Here is an 18,479-nt window from a genome sequence, read left to right on the forward strand (position 1 = left end):
CAGTAGCCCCTCTCTAATTACAACACATACAGTAGGCCTCTCATTACAACACATACAGTAGGCCTCTCTAATTACAACACATACATTAGCCTCTAATTACAACACATACGGTTAGACTCTAATTACAACACATACAGTAGCCTCTCTAATTACAACACATACAGTAGCCTCTCTAATTACAAATCATACAGTAGCCTCTGAAATTACAACTCATACAGTAGCCTCTGAAATTACAACACATTCAGTAGTATCTCTAATTACAACACAGAGTAGCCTCTCTAATTATAACACATACAGTAGCCACTCTAATTACAACACATACAGTAGCCTCTAATTATAACACATACAGCAGCCTCTCTAATTAAAACACATACAGTAGTCTCTAATTAAAACACATACAGTAGCCTCTCTAATTATAACACATACAGTAGCTTCTCTAATTACAACACAGAGTAGCCTCTCTAATTATAACACATACAGTAGCCTCTCTAATTACAACACAGAGTAGCCTCTCTAATTATAGCACATACAGTAGCCTCTCTAATTACAACACAGAGTAGCCTCTCTAATTACAACACATACAATAGACTCTCTAAATATAACACATACAGTAGCCTCTCTAATTACAACACATACAGTAGCCTCTCTAATTACAACACATACAGTAACCTCTCTAATTACAACACATTCAGTAGCCTCTCTAATTACAACACATACAGTAACCTCTCTAATTATTTCACATACAGTAGCCTCTCTAATTACAACACAAACAGTAACCTCTCTAATTACAACCCATACAGTAGTCTCTAATTATAACACATACAGTAGACTCACTAATTAAACACATACAGTAGCCTCTCTAATTACAACACAAACTGTAACCTCTCTAATTACAACACATACAGTGTCCTCTCTAATTATAACACATACAGTAGCATCTCTAATCATAACACATACAGTAGCCACTAATTACAACACATAAAGTAGCCTCACTAATTACAACACATACAGTAGCCTCTAATTACAACACATACAGTAGGCCTCTCATTACAACACATACAGTAGGCTCTAATTACAACACATACAGTAACCTCTAATTACAACACATACAGTAGACTCTCTAATGACAGCACATACAGTAGCCTCTCTAATTAAAACACATACAGCAGCTTCTCTAATTACAACACATACAGTAGACTCTCTAATTATAACACATACAGTAGCCTCTCTAATTATAACACATTCACTAGCCTCTCTAATTACAACACATACAGTAGCCTCTCTAATTACAACATATACATAACACATACAGTAGTCTCTAAATATAACACATACAGTAGCCTCTCTAATTACAACCCATACAGTAGTCTCTAATTATAACACATACAATAGACTCGCAAATTAAACACATACAGTAGCCTCTCTAATTACAACACAAACTGTAACCTCTCTAATTACAACACATACAGTAGCCTCTGTAATTATAACACATTCAGTAGTCTCTCTAATTACAACACATACAGTAGCCTCTCTAATTATAACACATACAGTAGCCTCTAAGTATAACACATACAGTAGACTCGCTAATTAAACACATACAGTAGCCTCTCTAATTACAACACAAACAGTAACCTCTCTAATTACAACACATACAGTGTCCTCTCTAATTATAACACATACAGTAGCATCTCTAATCATAACACATACAGTAGCCACTAATTACAACACATAAAGTAGCCTCACTAATTACAACACATACGGTAGCCTCTAATTACAACACATACAGTAGGCCTCTCATTACAACACATACAGTAGGCTCTAATTACAACACATACAGTAACCTCTAATTACAACACATACAGTAGACTCTCTAATGACAGCACATACAGTAGCCTCTCTAATTAAAACACATACAGCAGCTTCTCTAATTACAACACATACAGTAGACTCTCTAATTATAACACATACAGTAGCCTCTCTAATTACAACACATACAGTAGCCTCTCTAATTACAACATATACATAACACATACAGTAGTCTCTAAATATAACACATACAGTAGCCTCTCTAATTACAACCCATACAGTAGTCTCTAATTATAACACATACAGTAGCCTCTCTAATTATAACACATTCACTAGCCTCTCTAATTCCAACACATACAGTAGCCTCTCTAATTACAACATATACATAACACATACAGTAGCCTCTAAATATAACACATACAGTAACCTCTAATTACAACACATACAGTAGACTCTCTAATGACAGCACATACAGTAGCCTCTCTAATTACAAAACATACAGTAGCCTCTCTAATTATAACACATACAGTAGCCTCTAAATATAACACATACAGTAGCCTCTAAATATAACACATACAGTATCCTCTAATTACAACACATACAATAGACTCTCTAATTACAACACATACAGTAGCCTCTCTAATTACAACACAAACAGTAACCTCTCTAATTACAACACATACAGTAGCCTCTGTAATTATAACACATTCAGTAGCCTCTCTAATTACAACACATACAGTAGCCTCTCTAATTATAACACATACAGTAGCCTCTAAGTATAACACATACAGTAGACTCGCTATTTAAACACATACAGTAGCCTCTCTAATTACAACACAAACAGTAACCTCTCTAATTACAACACAAACAGTAACTTCTCTAATTACAACACATACAGTAGCCTCTGTAATTATAACAAATTCAGTAGCCTCTCTATTTACAACACATACAGTAGCCTCTATATTTATAACACAGAGTAGCCTCTAATTACAACACATACAGTAGCCTCTAATTATAACACATACAGTAGACTCGCTAATTAAACACATACAGTAGCCTCTCTAATTACAACACAAACAGTAACCTCTCTAATTACAACACATACAGTAGCCTCTGTAATTATAACACATTCAGTAGCCTCTCTAATTACAACACATACAGTGTCCTCTCTAATTATAACACATACAGCAGCCTCTCTAATTATAACACATACAGTAGCCACTAATTACAACACATACAGTAGCCTCTAATTACAACACATAAAGTAGGCTCACTAATTACAACACATACAGTAGCCTCTAATTACAACACATACAGTAGGCCTCTCATTACAACACATACAGTAGTCTCTAATTACTTACAACACATACAGTAGCCTCTAATTACAACACATACAGTAGCCTCTAATTAAAACAAATACAGTAGCATCTCAAATTACAACACATACAGTAGCCTATAATTACAAAACATACAGTAGCCTCTCTAATTATAACACATACAGTAGTATCTCTAATTACAACACAGAGTAGCCTCTCTAATTATAACACATACAGTAGCCACTCTAATTACAACACATACCGTAGCCTCTAATTATAACACATACAGCAGCCTCTCTAATTACAACCCATACAGTAGTCTCTAATTATAACACATACAGTAGACTCACTAATTAAACACATACAGTAGCCTCTCTAATTACAACACAAACTGTAACCTCTCTAATTACAACACATACAGTAGCCTCTGTAATGACAGCACATACAGTAGCCTCTCTAATTACAAAACATACAGTAGCCTCTCTAATTATAACACATACAGTAGCCTCTAAATATAACACATACAGTAGCCTCTAAATATAACACATACAGTATCCTCTAATTACAACACATACAATAGACTCTCTAATTACAACACATACAGTAGCCTCTCTAATTACAACACAAACAGTAACCTCTCTAATTACAACACATACAGTAGCCTCTGTAATTATAACACATTCAGTAGCCTCTCTAATTACAACACATACAGTAGCCTCTCTAATTATAACACATACAGTAGCCTCTAAGTATAACACATACAGTAGACTCGCTATTTAAACACATACAGTAGCCTCTCTAATTACAACACAAACAGTAACCTCTCTAATTACAACACAAACAGTAACTTCTCTAATTACAACACATACAGTAGCCTCTGTAATTATAACAAATTCAGTAGCCTCTCTATTTACAACACATACAGTAGCCTCTATATTTATAACACAGAGTAGCCTCTAATTACAACACATACAGTAGCCTCTAATTATAACACATACAGTAGACTCGCTAATTAAACACATACAGTAGCCTCTCTAATTACAACACAAACAGTAACCTCTCTAATTACAACACATACAGTAGCCTCTGTAATTATAACACATTCAGTAGCCTCTCTAATTACAACACATACAGTGTCCTCTCTAATTATAACACATACAGCAGCCTCTCTAATTATAACACATACAGTAGCCACTAATTACAACACATACAGTAGCCTCTAATTACAACACATAAAGTAGGCTCACTAATTACAACACATACAGTAGCCTCTAATTACAACACATAGAGTAGGCCTCTCATTACAACACATACAGTAGTCTCTAATTACTTACAACACATACAGTAGCCTCTAATTACAACACATACAGTAGCCTCTAATTAAAACAAATACAGTAGCATCTCAAATTACAACACATACAGTAGCCTATAATTACAAAACATACAGTAGCCTCTCTAATTATAACACATACAGTAGTATCTCTAATTACAACACAGAGTAGCCTCTCTAATTATAACACATACAGTAGCCACTCTAATTACAGCACATACCGTAGCCTCTAATTATAACACATACAGCAGCCTCTCTAATTACAACCCATACAGTAGTCTCTAATTATAACACATACAGTAGACTCACTAATTAAACACATACAGTAGCCTCTCTAATTACAACACAAACTGTAACCTCTCTAATTACAACACATACAGTAGCCTCTGTAATTATAACACATTCAGTAGCCTCTCTAATTACAACACATACAGTAGCCTCTCTAATTATAACACATACAGTAGCCTCTAAGTATAACACATACAGTAGACTCGCTAATTAAACACATACAGTAGCCTCTCTAATTACAACACAAACAGTAACCTCTCTAATTACAACACATACAGTGTCCTCTCTAATTATAACACATACAGTAGCATCTCTAATCATAACACATACAGTAGCCACTAATTACAACACATAAAGTAGCCTCACTAATTACAACACATACAGTAGCCTCTAATTACAACACATACAGTAGGCCTCTCATTACAACACATACAGTAGGCTCTAATTACAACACATACAGTAACCTCTAATTACAACACATACAGTAGACTCTCTAATGACAGCACATACAGTAGCCTCTCTAATTAAAACACATACAGCAGCTTCTCTAATTACAACACATACAGTAGACTCTCTAATTATAACACATACAGTAGCCTCTCTAATTATAACACATTCACTAGCCTCTCTAATTACAACACATACAGTAGCCTCTCTAATTACAACATATACATAACACATACAGTAGTCTCTAAATATAACACATACAGTAGCCTCTCTAATTACAACCCATACAGTAGTCTCTAATTATAACACATACAGTAGCCTCTCTAATTATAACACATTCACTAGCCTCTCTAATTACAACACATACAGTAGCCTCTCTAATTACAACATATACATAACACATACAGTAGCCTCTAAATATAACACATACAGTAACCTCTAATTACAACACATACAGTAGACTCTCTAATGACAGCACATACAGTAGCCTCTCTAATTACAACACATACAGTAGCCTCTCTAATTATAACACATACAGTAGCCTCTAAGTATAACACATACAGTAGACTCGCTAATTAAACACATACAGTAGCCTCTCTAATTACAACACAAACAGTAACCTCTCTAATTACAACACATACAGTGTCCTCTCTAATTATAACACATACAGTAGCATCTCTAATCATAACACATACAGTAGCCACTAATTACAACACATAAAGTAGCCTCACTAATTACAACACATACAGTAGCCTCTAATTACAACACATACAGTAGGCCTCTCATTACAACACATACAGTAGGCTCTAATTACAACACATACAGTAACCTCTAATTACAACACATACAGTAGACTCTCTAATGACAGCACATACAGTAGCCTCTCTAATTAAAACACATACAGCAGCTTCTCTAATTACAACACATACAGTAGACTCTCTAATTATAACACATACAGTAGCCTCTCTAATTATAACACATTCACTAGCCTCTCTAATTACAACACATACAGTAGCCTCTCTAATTACAACATATACATAACACATACAGTAGTCTCTAAATATAACACATACAGTAGCCTCACTAATTACAACCCATACAGTAGTCTCTAATTATAACACATACAGTAGCCTCTCTAATTATAACACATTCACTAGCCTCTCTAATTACAACACATACAGTAGCCTCTCTAATTACAACATATACATAACACATACAGTAGCCTCTAAATATAACACATACAGTAACCTCTAATTACAACACATACAGTAGACTCTCTAATGACAGCACATACAGTAGCCTCTCTAATTACAAAACATACAGTAGCCTCTCTAATTATAACACATACAGTAGCCTCTCTAATTATAACACATACAGTATCCTCTAATTACAACACATACAATAGACTCTCTAATTACAACACATACAGTAGCCTCTCTAATTACAACACAAACAGTAACCTCTGTAATTATAACACATTCAGTAGTCTCTCTAATTACAACACATACAGTAGCCTCTCTAATTATAACACATACAGTAGCCTCTAAGTATAACACATACAGTAGACTCGCTAATTAAACACATACAGTAGCCTCTCTAATTACAACACAAACAGTAACCTCTCTAATTACAACACAAACAGTAACCTCTCTAATTACAACACATACAGTAGCCTCTGTAATTATAACAAATTCAGTAGTCTCTCTATTTACAACACATACAGTAGCCTCTAATTATAACACATACAGTAGACTCGCTAATTAAACACATACAGTAGCCTCTCTAATTACAACACAAACAGTAACCTCTCTAATTACAACACATACAGTAGCCTCTGTAATTATAACACATTCAGTAGCCTCTCTAATTACAACACATACAGTAACCTCTCTAATTATTTCACATACAGTAGCCTCTCTAATTACAACACAAACAGTAACCTCTCTAATTACAACCCATACAGTAGTCTCTAATTATAACACATACAATAGACTCGCAAATTAAACACATACAGTAGCCTCTCTAATTACAACACAAACTGTAACCTCTCTAATTACAACACATACAGTAGCCTCTGTAATTATAACACATTCAGTAGTCTCTCTAATTACAACACATACAGTAGCCTCTCTAATTATAACACATACAGTAGCCTCTAAGTATAACACATACAGTAGACTCGCTAATTAAACACATACAGTAGCCTCTCTAATTACAACACAAACAGTAACCTCTCTAATTACAACACATACAGTGTCCTCTCTAATTATAACACATACAGTAGCATCTCTAATCATAACACATACAGTAGCCACTAATTACAACACATAAAGTAGCCTCACTAATTACAACACATACAGTAGCCTCTAATTACAACACATACAGTAGGCCTCTCATTACAACACATACAGTAGGCTCTAATTACAACACATACAGTAACCTCTAATTACAACACATACAGTAGACTCTCTAATGACAGCACATACAGTAGCCTCTCTAATTAAAACACATACAGCAGCGTCTCTAATTACAACACATACAGTAGACTCTCTAATTATAACACATACAGTAGCCTCTCTAATTACAACACATACAGTAGCCTCTCTAATTACAACATATACATAACACATACAGTAGTCTCTAAATATAACACATACAGTAGCCTCTCTAATTACAACCCATACAGTAGTCTCTAATTATAACACATACAGTAGCCTCTCTAATTATAACACATTCACTAGCCTCTCTAATTACAACACATACAGTAGCCTCTCTAATTACAACATATACATAACACATACAGTAGCCTCTAAATATAACACATACAGTAACCTCTAATTACAACACATACAGTAGACTCTCTAATGACAGCACATACAGTAGCCTCTCTAATTACAAAACATACAGTAGCCTCTCTAATTATAACACATACAGTAGCCTCTAAATATAACACATACAGTAGCCTCTAAATATAACACATACAGTATCCTCTAATTACAACACATACAATAGACTCTCTAATTACAACACATACAGTAGCCTCTCTAATTACAACACAAACAGTAACCTCTCTAATTACAACACATACAGTAGCCTCTGTAATTATAACACATTCAGTAGCCTCTCTAATTACAACACATACAGTAGCCTCTCTAATTATAACACATACAGTAGCCTCTAAGTATAACACATACAGTAGACTCGCTATTTAAACACATACAGTAGCCTCTCTAATTACAACACAAACAGTAACCTCTCTAATTACAACACAAACAGTAACTTCTCTAATTACAACACATACAGTAGCCTCTGTAATTATAACAAATTCAGTAGCCTCTCTATTTACAACACATACAGTAGCCTCTATATTTATAACACAGAGTAGCCTCTAATTACAACACATACAGTAGCCTCTAATTATAACACATACAGTAGACTCGCTAATTAAACACATACAGTAGCCTCTCTAATTACAACACAAACAGTAACCTCTCTAATTACAACACATACAGTAGCCTCTGTAATTATAACACATTCAGTAGCCTCTCTAATTACAACACATACAGTGTCCTCTCTAATTATAACACATACAGCAGCCTCTCTAATTATAACACATACAGTAGCCACTAATTACAACACATACAGTAGCCTCTAATTACAACACATAAAGTAGCCTCACTAATTACAACACATACAGTAGCCTCTAATTACAACACATACAGTAGGCCTCTCATTACAACACATACAGTAGTCTCTAATTACTTACAACACATACAGTAGCCTCTAATTACAACACATACAGTAGCCTCTAATTAAAACAAATACAGTAGCATCTCAAATTACAACACATACAGTAGCCTATAATTACAAAACATACAGTAGCCTCTCTAATTATAACACATACAGTAGTATCTCTAATTACAACACAGAGTAGCCTCTCTAATTATAACACATACAGTAGCCACTCTAATTACAACACATACCGTAGCCTCTAATTATAACACATACAGCAGCCTCTCTAATTACAACACATACAGTAGTCTCTAATTAAAACACATACAGTAGCCTCTCCAATTACAACACATACAGTAGCTTCTCTAATTACAACACAGAGTAGCCTCTCTAATTATAACACATACAGTAGCCTCTCTAATTACAACACAGAGTAGCCTCTCTAATTATAGCACATACAGTAGCCTCTCTAATTACAACACAGAGTAGCGTCTCTAATTACAACACATACAATAGACTCTCTAAATATAACACATACAGTAGCCTCTCTAATTACAACACATACAGTAGCCTCTCTAATTACAACACATACAGTAACCTCTCTAATTACAACACATTCAGTAGCCTCTCTAATTACAACACATACAGTAACCTCTCTAATTATTTCACATACAGTAGCCTCTCTAATTACAACACAAACAGTAACCTCTCTAATTACATCACATACAGTAGCCTCTGTAATTATAACACATTCAGTAGCCTCTCTATTTACAACACATACAGTAGCCTCTATATTTATAACACAGTGTAGCCTCTAATTACAACACATACAGTAGCCTCTCTAATTATAACACATACAGTAGCCTCTCTACTTATAACACATACAGTAGTCTCTCTAATTACAACACATACAGTAGCCTCTATAATTACAACACATTCAGTAGCCTCTCTATTTACAACACATACAGTAGCCTCTATATTTATAACACAGAGTATCCTCTAATTACAACACATACAGTAGCCTCTCTAATTACAACCCATACAGTAGTCTCTCTAATTACAACACATACAGTAGCCTCTATAATTACAACACATTCAGTATCCTCTCTATTTACAACACATACAGTAGCCTCTATATTTATAACACAGAGTATCCTCTAATTACAACACATACAGTAGCCTCTGTAATTATAACACATTCAGTAGCCTCTCTAATTACAACACATACAGTAGCCACTCTAATTACAACACATACCGTAGCCTCTAATTATAACACATACAGCAGCCTCTCTAATTACAACACATACAGTAGTCTCTAATTAAAACACATACAGTAGCCTCTCCAATTACAACACATACAGTAGCTTCTCTAATTACAACACAGAGTAGCCTCTCTAATTATAACACATACAGTAGCCTCTCTAATTACAACACAGAGTAGCCTCTCTAATTATAGCACATACAGTAGCCTCTCTAATTACAACACAGAGTAGCGTCTCTAATTACAACACATACAATAGACTCTCTAAATATAACACATACAGTAGCCTCTCTAATTACAACACATACAGTAGCCTCTCTAATTACAACACATACAGTAACCTCTCTAATTACAACACATTCAGTAGCCTCTCTAATTACAACACATACAGTAACCTCTCTAATTATTTCACATACAGTAGCCTCTCTAATTACAACACAAACAGTAACCTCTCTAATTACATCACATACAGTAGCCTCTGTAATTATAACACACTCAGTAGCCTCTCTATTTACAACACATACAGTAGCCTCAATATTTATAACACAGTGTAGCCTCTAATTACAACACATACAGTAGCCTCTCTAATTATAACACATACAGTAGCCTCTCTACTTATAACACATACAGTAGTCTCTCTAATTACAACACATACAGTAGCCTCTATAATTACAACACATTCAGTAGCCTCTCTATTTACAACACATACAGTAGCCTCTATATTTATAACACAGAGTATCCTCTAATTACAACACATACAGTAGCCTCTCTAATTACAACACAAACTGTAACCTCTCTAATTACAACACATACAGTAGCCTCTGTAATTATAACACATTCAGTAGTCTCTCTAATTACAACACATACAGTAGCCTCTCTAATTATAACACATACAGTAGCCTCTAAGTATAACACATACAGTAGACTCGCTAATTAAACACATACAGTAGCCTCTCTAATTACAACACAAACAGTAACCTCTCTAATTACAACACATACAGTGTCCTCTCTAATTATAACACATACAGTAGCATCTCTAATCATAACACATACAGTAGCCACTAATTACAACACATAAAGTAGCCTCACTAATTACAACACATACAGTAGCCTCTAATTACAACACATACAGTAGGCCTCTCATTACAACACATACAGTAGGCTCTAATTACAACACATACAGTAACCTCTAATTACAACACATACAGTAGACTCTCTAATGACAGCACATACAGTAGCCTCTCTAATTAAAACACATACAGCAGCTTCTCTAATTACAACACATACAGTAGACTCTCTAATTATAACACATACAGTAGCCTCTCTAATTACAACACATACAGTAGCCTCTCTAATTACAACATATACATAACACATACAGTAGTCTCTAAATATAACACATACAGTAGCCTCTCTAATTACAACCCATACAGTAGTCTCTAATTGTAACACATACAGTAGCCTCTCTAATTATAACACATTCACTAGCCTCTCTAATTACAACACATACAGTAGCCTCTCTAATTACAACATATACATAACACATACAGTAGCCTCTAAATATAACACATACAGTAACCTCTAATTACAACACATACAGTAGACTCTCTAATGACAGCACATACAGTAGCCTCTCTAATTACAAAACATACAGTAGCCTCTCTAATTATAACACATACAGTAGCCTCTAAATATAACACATACAGTAGCCTCTAAATATAACACATACAGTATCCTCTAATTACAACACATACAATAGACTCTCTAATTACAACACATACAGTAGCCTCTCTAATTACAACACAAACAGTAACCTCTCTAATTACAACACATACAGTAGCCTCTGTAATTATAACACATTCAGTAGCCTCTCTAATTACAACACATACAGTAGCCTCTCTAATTATAACACATACAGTAGCCTCTAAGTATAACACATACAGTAGACTCGCTATTTAAACACATACAGTAGCCTCTCTAATTACAACACAAACAGTAACCTCTCTAATTACAACACAAACAGTAACTTCTCTAATTACAACACATACAGTAGCCTCTGTAATTATAACAAATTCAGTAGCCTCTCTATTTACAACACATACAGTAGCCTCTATATTTATAACACAGAGTAGCCTCTAATTACAACACATACAGTAGCCTCTAATTATAACACATACAGTAGACTCGCTAATTAAACACATACAGTAGCCTCTCTAATTACAACACAAACAGTAACCTCTCTAATTACAACACATACAGTAGCCTCTGTAATTATAACACATTCAGTAGCCTCTCTAATTACAACACATACAGTGTCCTCTCTAATTATAACACATACAGCAGCCTCTCTAATTATAACACATACAGTAGCCACTAATTACAACACATACAGTAGCCTCTAATTACAACACATAAAGTAGCCTCACTAATTACAACACATACAGTAGCCTCTAATTACAACACATACAGTAGGCCTCTCATTACAACACATACAGTAGTCTCTAATTACTTACAACACATACAGTAGCCTCTAATTACAACACATACAGTAGCCTCTAATTAAAACAAATACAGTAGCATCTCAAATTACAACACATACAGTAGCCTATAATTACAAAACATACAGTAGCCTCTCTAATTATAACACATACAGTAGTATCTCTAATTACAACACATACCGTAGCCTCTAATTATAACACATACAGCAGCCTCTCTAATTACAACACATACAGTAGTCTCTAATTAAAACACATACAGTAGCCTCTCCAATTACAACACATACAGTAGCTTCTCTAATTACAACACAGAGTAGCCTCTCTAATTATAACACATACAGTAGCCTCTCTAATTACAACACAGAGTAGCCTCTCTAATTATAGCACATACAGTAGCCTCTCTAATTACAACACAGAGTAGCGTCTCTAATTACAACACATACAATAGACTCTCTAAATATAACACATACAGTAGCCTCTCTAATTACAACACATACAGTAGCCTCTCTAATTACAACACATACAGTAACCTCTCTAATTACAACACATTCAGTAGCCTCTCTAATTACAACACATACAGTAACCTCTCTAATTATTTCACATACAGTAGCCTCTCTAATTACAACACAAACAGTAACCTCTCTAATTACATCACATACAGTAGCCTCTGTAATTATAACACATTCAGTAGCCTCTCTATTTACAACACATACAGTAGCCTCTATATTTATAACACAGTGTAGCCTCTAATTACAACACATACAGTAGCCTCTCTAATTATAACACATACAGTAGCCTCTCTACTTATAACACATACAGTAGTCTCTCTAATTACAACACATACAGTAGCCTCTATAATTACAACACATTCAGTAGCCTCTCTATTTACAACACATACAGTAGCCTCTATATTTATAACACAGAGTATCCTCTAATTACAACACATACAGTAGCCTCTCTAATTACAACCCATACAGTAGTCTCTCTAATTACAACACATACAGTAGCCTCTATAATTACAACACATTCAGTATCCTCTCTATTTACAACACATACAGTAGCCTCTATATTTATAACACAGAGTATCCTCTAATTACAACACATACAGTAGCCTCTGTAATTATAACACATTCAGTAGCCTCTCTAATTACAACACATACAGTAGCCACTCTAATTACAACACATACCGTAGCCTCTAATTATAACACATACAGCAGCCTCTCTAATTACAACACATACAGTAGTCTCTAATTAAAACACATACAGTAGCCTCTCCAATTACAACACATACAGTAGCTTCTCTAATTACAACACAGAGTAGCCTCTCTAATTATAACACATACAGTAGCCTCTCTAATTACAACACAGAGTAGCCTCTCTAATTATAGCACATACAGTAGCCTCTCTAATTACAACACAGAGTAGCGTCTCTAATTACAACACATACAATAGACTCTCTAAATATAACACATACAGTAGCCTCTCTAATTACAACACATACAGTAGCCTCTCTAATTACAACACATACAGTAACCTCTCTAATTACAACACATTCAGTAGCCTCTCTAATTACAACACATACAGTAACCTCTCTAATTATTTCACATACAGTAGCCTCTCTAATTACAACACAAACAGTAACCTCTCTAATTACATCACATACAGTAGCCTCTGTAATTATAACACATTCAGTAGCCTCTCTATTTACAACACATACAGTAGCCTCTATATTTATAACACAGTGTAGCCTCTAATTACAACACATACAGTAGCCTCTCTAATTATAACACATACAGTAGCCTCTCTACTTATAACACATACAGTAGTCTCTCTAATTACAACACATACAGTAGCCTCTATAATTACAACACATTCAGTAGCCTCTCTATTTACAACACATACAGTAGCCTCTATATTTATAACACAGAGTATCCTCTAATTACAACACATACAGTAGCCTCTCTAATTACAACCCATACAGTAGTCTCTCTAATTACAACACATACAGTAGCCTCTATAATTACAACACATTCAGTATCCTCTCTATTTACAACACATACAGTAGCCTCTATATTTATAACACAGAGTATCCTCTAATTACAACACATACAGTAGCCTCTGTAATTATAACACATTCAGTAGCCTCTCTAATTACAACACATACAGTAGCCTCTATAATTACAACACATTCAGTAGCCTCTCTATTTACAACACATACAGTAGCCTCTATATTTATAACACAGAGTATCCTCTAATTACAACACATACAGTAGCCTCTCTAATTACAACCCATACAGTAGTCTCTAATTATAACACATACAGTAGACTCGCTAATTAAACACATACAGTAGCCTCTCTAATTACAACACAAACTGTAACCTCTCTAATTACAACACATACAGTAGCCTCTGTAATTATAACACATTCAGTAGCCTCTCTAATTACAACACATACAGTAGCCTCTATAATTACAACACATTCAGTAGCCTCTCTATTTACAACACATACATTAGCCTCTATATTTATAACACAGAGTAGCCTCTAATTACAACACATACAGTAGCCTCTCTAATTATAACACATACAGTAGCCTCTAAGTATAACACATACAGTAGACTCGCTAATTAAACACATACAGTAGCCTCTCTAATTACAACACAAACAGTAACCTCTCTAATTACAACACATACAGTGTCCTCTCTAATTATAACACATACAGTAGCATCTCTAATTACAACACAAACAGTAACCTCTCTAATTACATCACATACAGTAGCCTCTGTAATTATAACACATTCAGTAGCCTCTCTATTTACAACACATACAGTAGCCTCTATATTTATAACACAGTGTAGCCTCTAATTACAACACATACAGTAGCCTCTCTAATTATAACACATACAGTAGCCTCTCTACTTATAACACATACAGTAGTCTCTCTAATTACAACACATACAGTAGCCTCTATAATTACAACACATTCAGTAGCCTCTCTATTTACAACACATACAGTAGCCTCTATATTTATAACACAGAGTATCCTCTAATTACAACACATACAGTAGCCTCTCTAATTACAACCCATACAGTAGTCTCTCTAATTACAACACATACAGTAGCCTCTATAATTACAACACATTCAGTATCCTCTCTATTTACAACACATACAGTAGCCTCTATATTTATAACACAGAGTATCCTCTAATTACAACACATACAGTAGCCTCTGTAATTATAACACATTCAGTAGCCTCTCTAATTACAACACATACAGTAGCCACTCTAATTACAACACATACCGTAGCCTCTAATTATAACACATACAGCAGCCTCTCTAATTACAACACATACAGTAGTCTCTAATTAAAACACATACAGTAGCCTCTCCAATTACAACACATACAGTAGCTTCTCTAATTACAACACAGAGTAGCCTCTCTAATTATAACACATACAGTAGCCTCTCTAATTACAACACAGAGTAGCCTCTCTAATTATAGCACATACAGTAGCCTCTCTAATTACAACACAGAGTAGCGTCTCTAATTACAACACATACAATAGACTCTCTAAATATAACACATACAGTAGCCTCTCTAATTACAACACATACAGTAGCCTCTCTAATTACAACACATACAGTAACCTCTCTAATTACAACACATTCAGTAGCCTCTCTAATTACAACACATACAGTAACCTCTCTAATTATTTCACATACAGTAGCCTCTCTAATTACAACACAAACAGTAACCTCTCTAATTACATCACATACAGTAGCCTCTGTAATTATAACACATTCAGTAGCCTCTCTATTTACAACACATACAGTAGCCTCTATATTTATAACACAGTGTAGCCTCTAATTACAACACATACAGTAGCCTCTCTAATTATAACACATACAGTAGCCTCTCTACTTATAACACATACAGTAGTCTCTCTAATTACAACACATACAGTAGCCTCTATAATTACAACACATTCAGTAGCCTCTCTATTTACAACACATACAGTAGCCTCTATATTTATAACACAGAGTATCCTCTAATTACAACACATACAGTAGCCTCTCTAATTACAACCCATACAGTAGTCTCTCTAATTACAACACATACAGTAGCCTCTATAATTACAACACATTCAGTATCCTCTCTATTTACAACACATACAGTAGCCTCTATATTTATAACACAGAGTATCCTCTAATTACAACACATACAGTAGCCTCTGTAATTATAACACATTCAGTAGCCTCTCTAATTACAACACATACAGTAGCCTCTATAATTACAACACATTCAGTAGCCTCTCTATTTACAACACATACAGTAGCCTCTATATTTATAACACAGAGTATCCTCTAATTACAACACATACAGTAGCCTCTCTAATTACAACCCATACAGTAGTCTCTAATTATAACACATACAGTAGACTCGCTAATTAAACACATACAGTAGCCTCTCTAATTACAACACAAACTGTAACCTCTCTAATTACAACACATACAGTAGCCTCTGTAATTATAACACATTCAGTAGCCTCTCTAATTACAACACATACAGTAGCCTCTATAATTACAACACATTCAGTAGCCTCTCTATTTACAACACATACATTAGCCTCTATATTTATAACACAGAGTAGCCTCTAATTACAACACATACAGTAGCCTCTCTAATTATAACACATACAGTAGCCTCTAAGTATAACACATACAGTAGACTCGCTAATTAAACACATACAGTAGCCTCTCTAATTACAACACAAACAGTAACCTCTCTAATTACAACACATACAGTGTCCTCTCTAATTATAACACATACAGTAGCATCTCTAATCATAACACATACAGTAGGCTCTAATTACAACACATACAGTAGCCTCTATAATTACAACACATACAGTAGTCTCTAATTACAACACATACAGTAGCCTCTCTAATTACATCACATACAGTAGCCTCTGTAATTATAACACATTCAGTAGCCTCTCTATTTACAACACATACAGTAGCCTCTATATTTATAACACAGTATAGCCTCTAATTACAACACATACAGTAGCCTCTCTAATTATAACACATACAGTAGCCTCTCTACTTATAACACATACAGTAGTCTCTCTAATTACAACACATACAGTAGCCTCTATAATTACAACACATTCAGTAGCCTCTCTATTTACAACACATACAGTAGCCTCTATATTTATAACACAGAGTATCCTCTAATTACAACACATACAGTAGCCTCTCTAATTACAACCCATACAGTAGTCTCTCTAATTACAACACATACAGTAGCCTCTATAATTACAACACATTCAGTATCCTCTCTATTTACAAACACATACAGTAGCCTCTATATTTATAACACAGAGTATCCTCTAATTACAACACATACAGTAGCCTCTCTAATTACAACCCATACAGTAGTCTCTCTAATTACAACACATACAGTAGCCTCTATAATTACAACACATTCAGTATCCTCTCTATTTACAACACATACAGTAGCCTCTATATTTATAACACAGAGTATCCTCTAATTACAACACATACAGTAGCCTCTGTAATTATAACACATTCAGTAGCCTCTCTAATTACAACACATACAGTAGCCTCTATAATTACAACACATTCAGTAGCCTCTCTATTTACAACACATACAGTAGCCTCTATATTTATAACACAGAGTATCCTCTAATTACAACACATACAGTAGCCTCTCTAATTACAACCCATACAGTAGTCTCTAATTATAACACATACAGTAGACTCGCTAATTAAACACATACAG

At 34.5% G+C, this 18,479-nt stretch overlaps 1 protein-coding gene across 2 annotated transcripts in view; it reads right to left on the minus strand.

Moving 5' to 3' along the window:
- LOC109873238 (neurexin-2) overlaps positions 1 to 18,479 on the minus strand; it is a 451,394-nt gene that overhangs the window by 226,392 nt on the left and 206,523 nt on the right. The gene's annotated exons all lie outside the window — the stretch shown is intronic.

This window comes from Oncorhynchus kisutch, linkage group LG28 (genome assembly GCF_002021735.2).
Source record: "Oncorhynchus kisutch isolate 150728-3 linkage group LG28, Okis_V2, whole genome shotgun sequence".
NCBI lineage: Eukaryota > Metazoa > Chordata > Actinopteri > Salmoniformes > Salmonidae > Oncorhynchus > Oncorhynchus kisutch.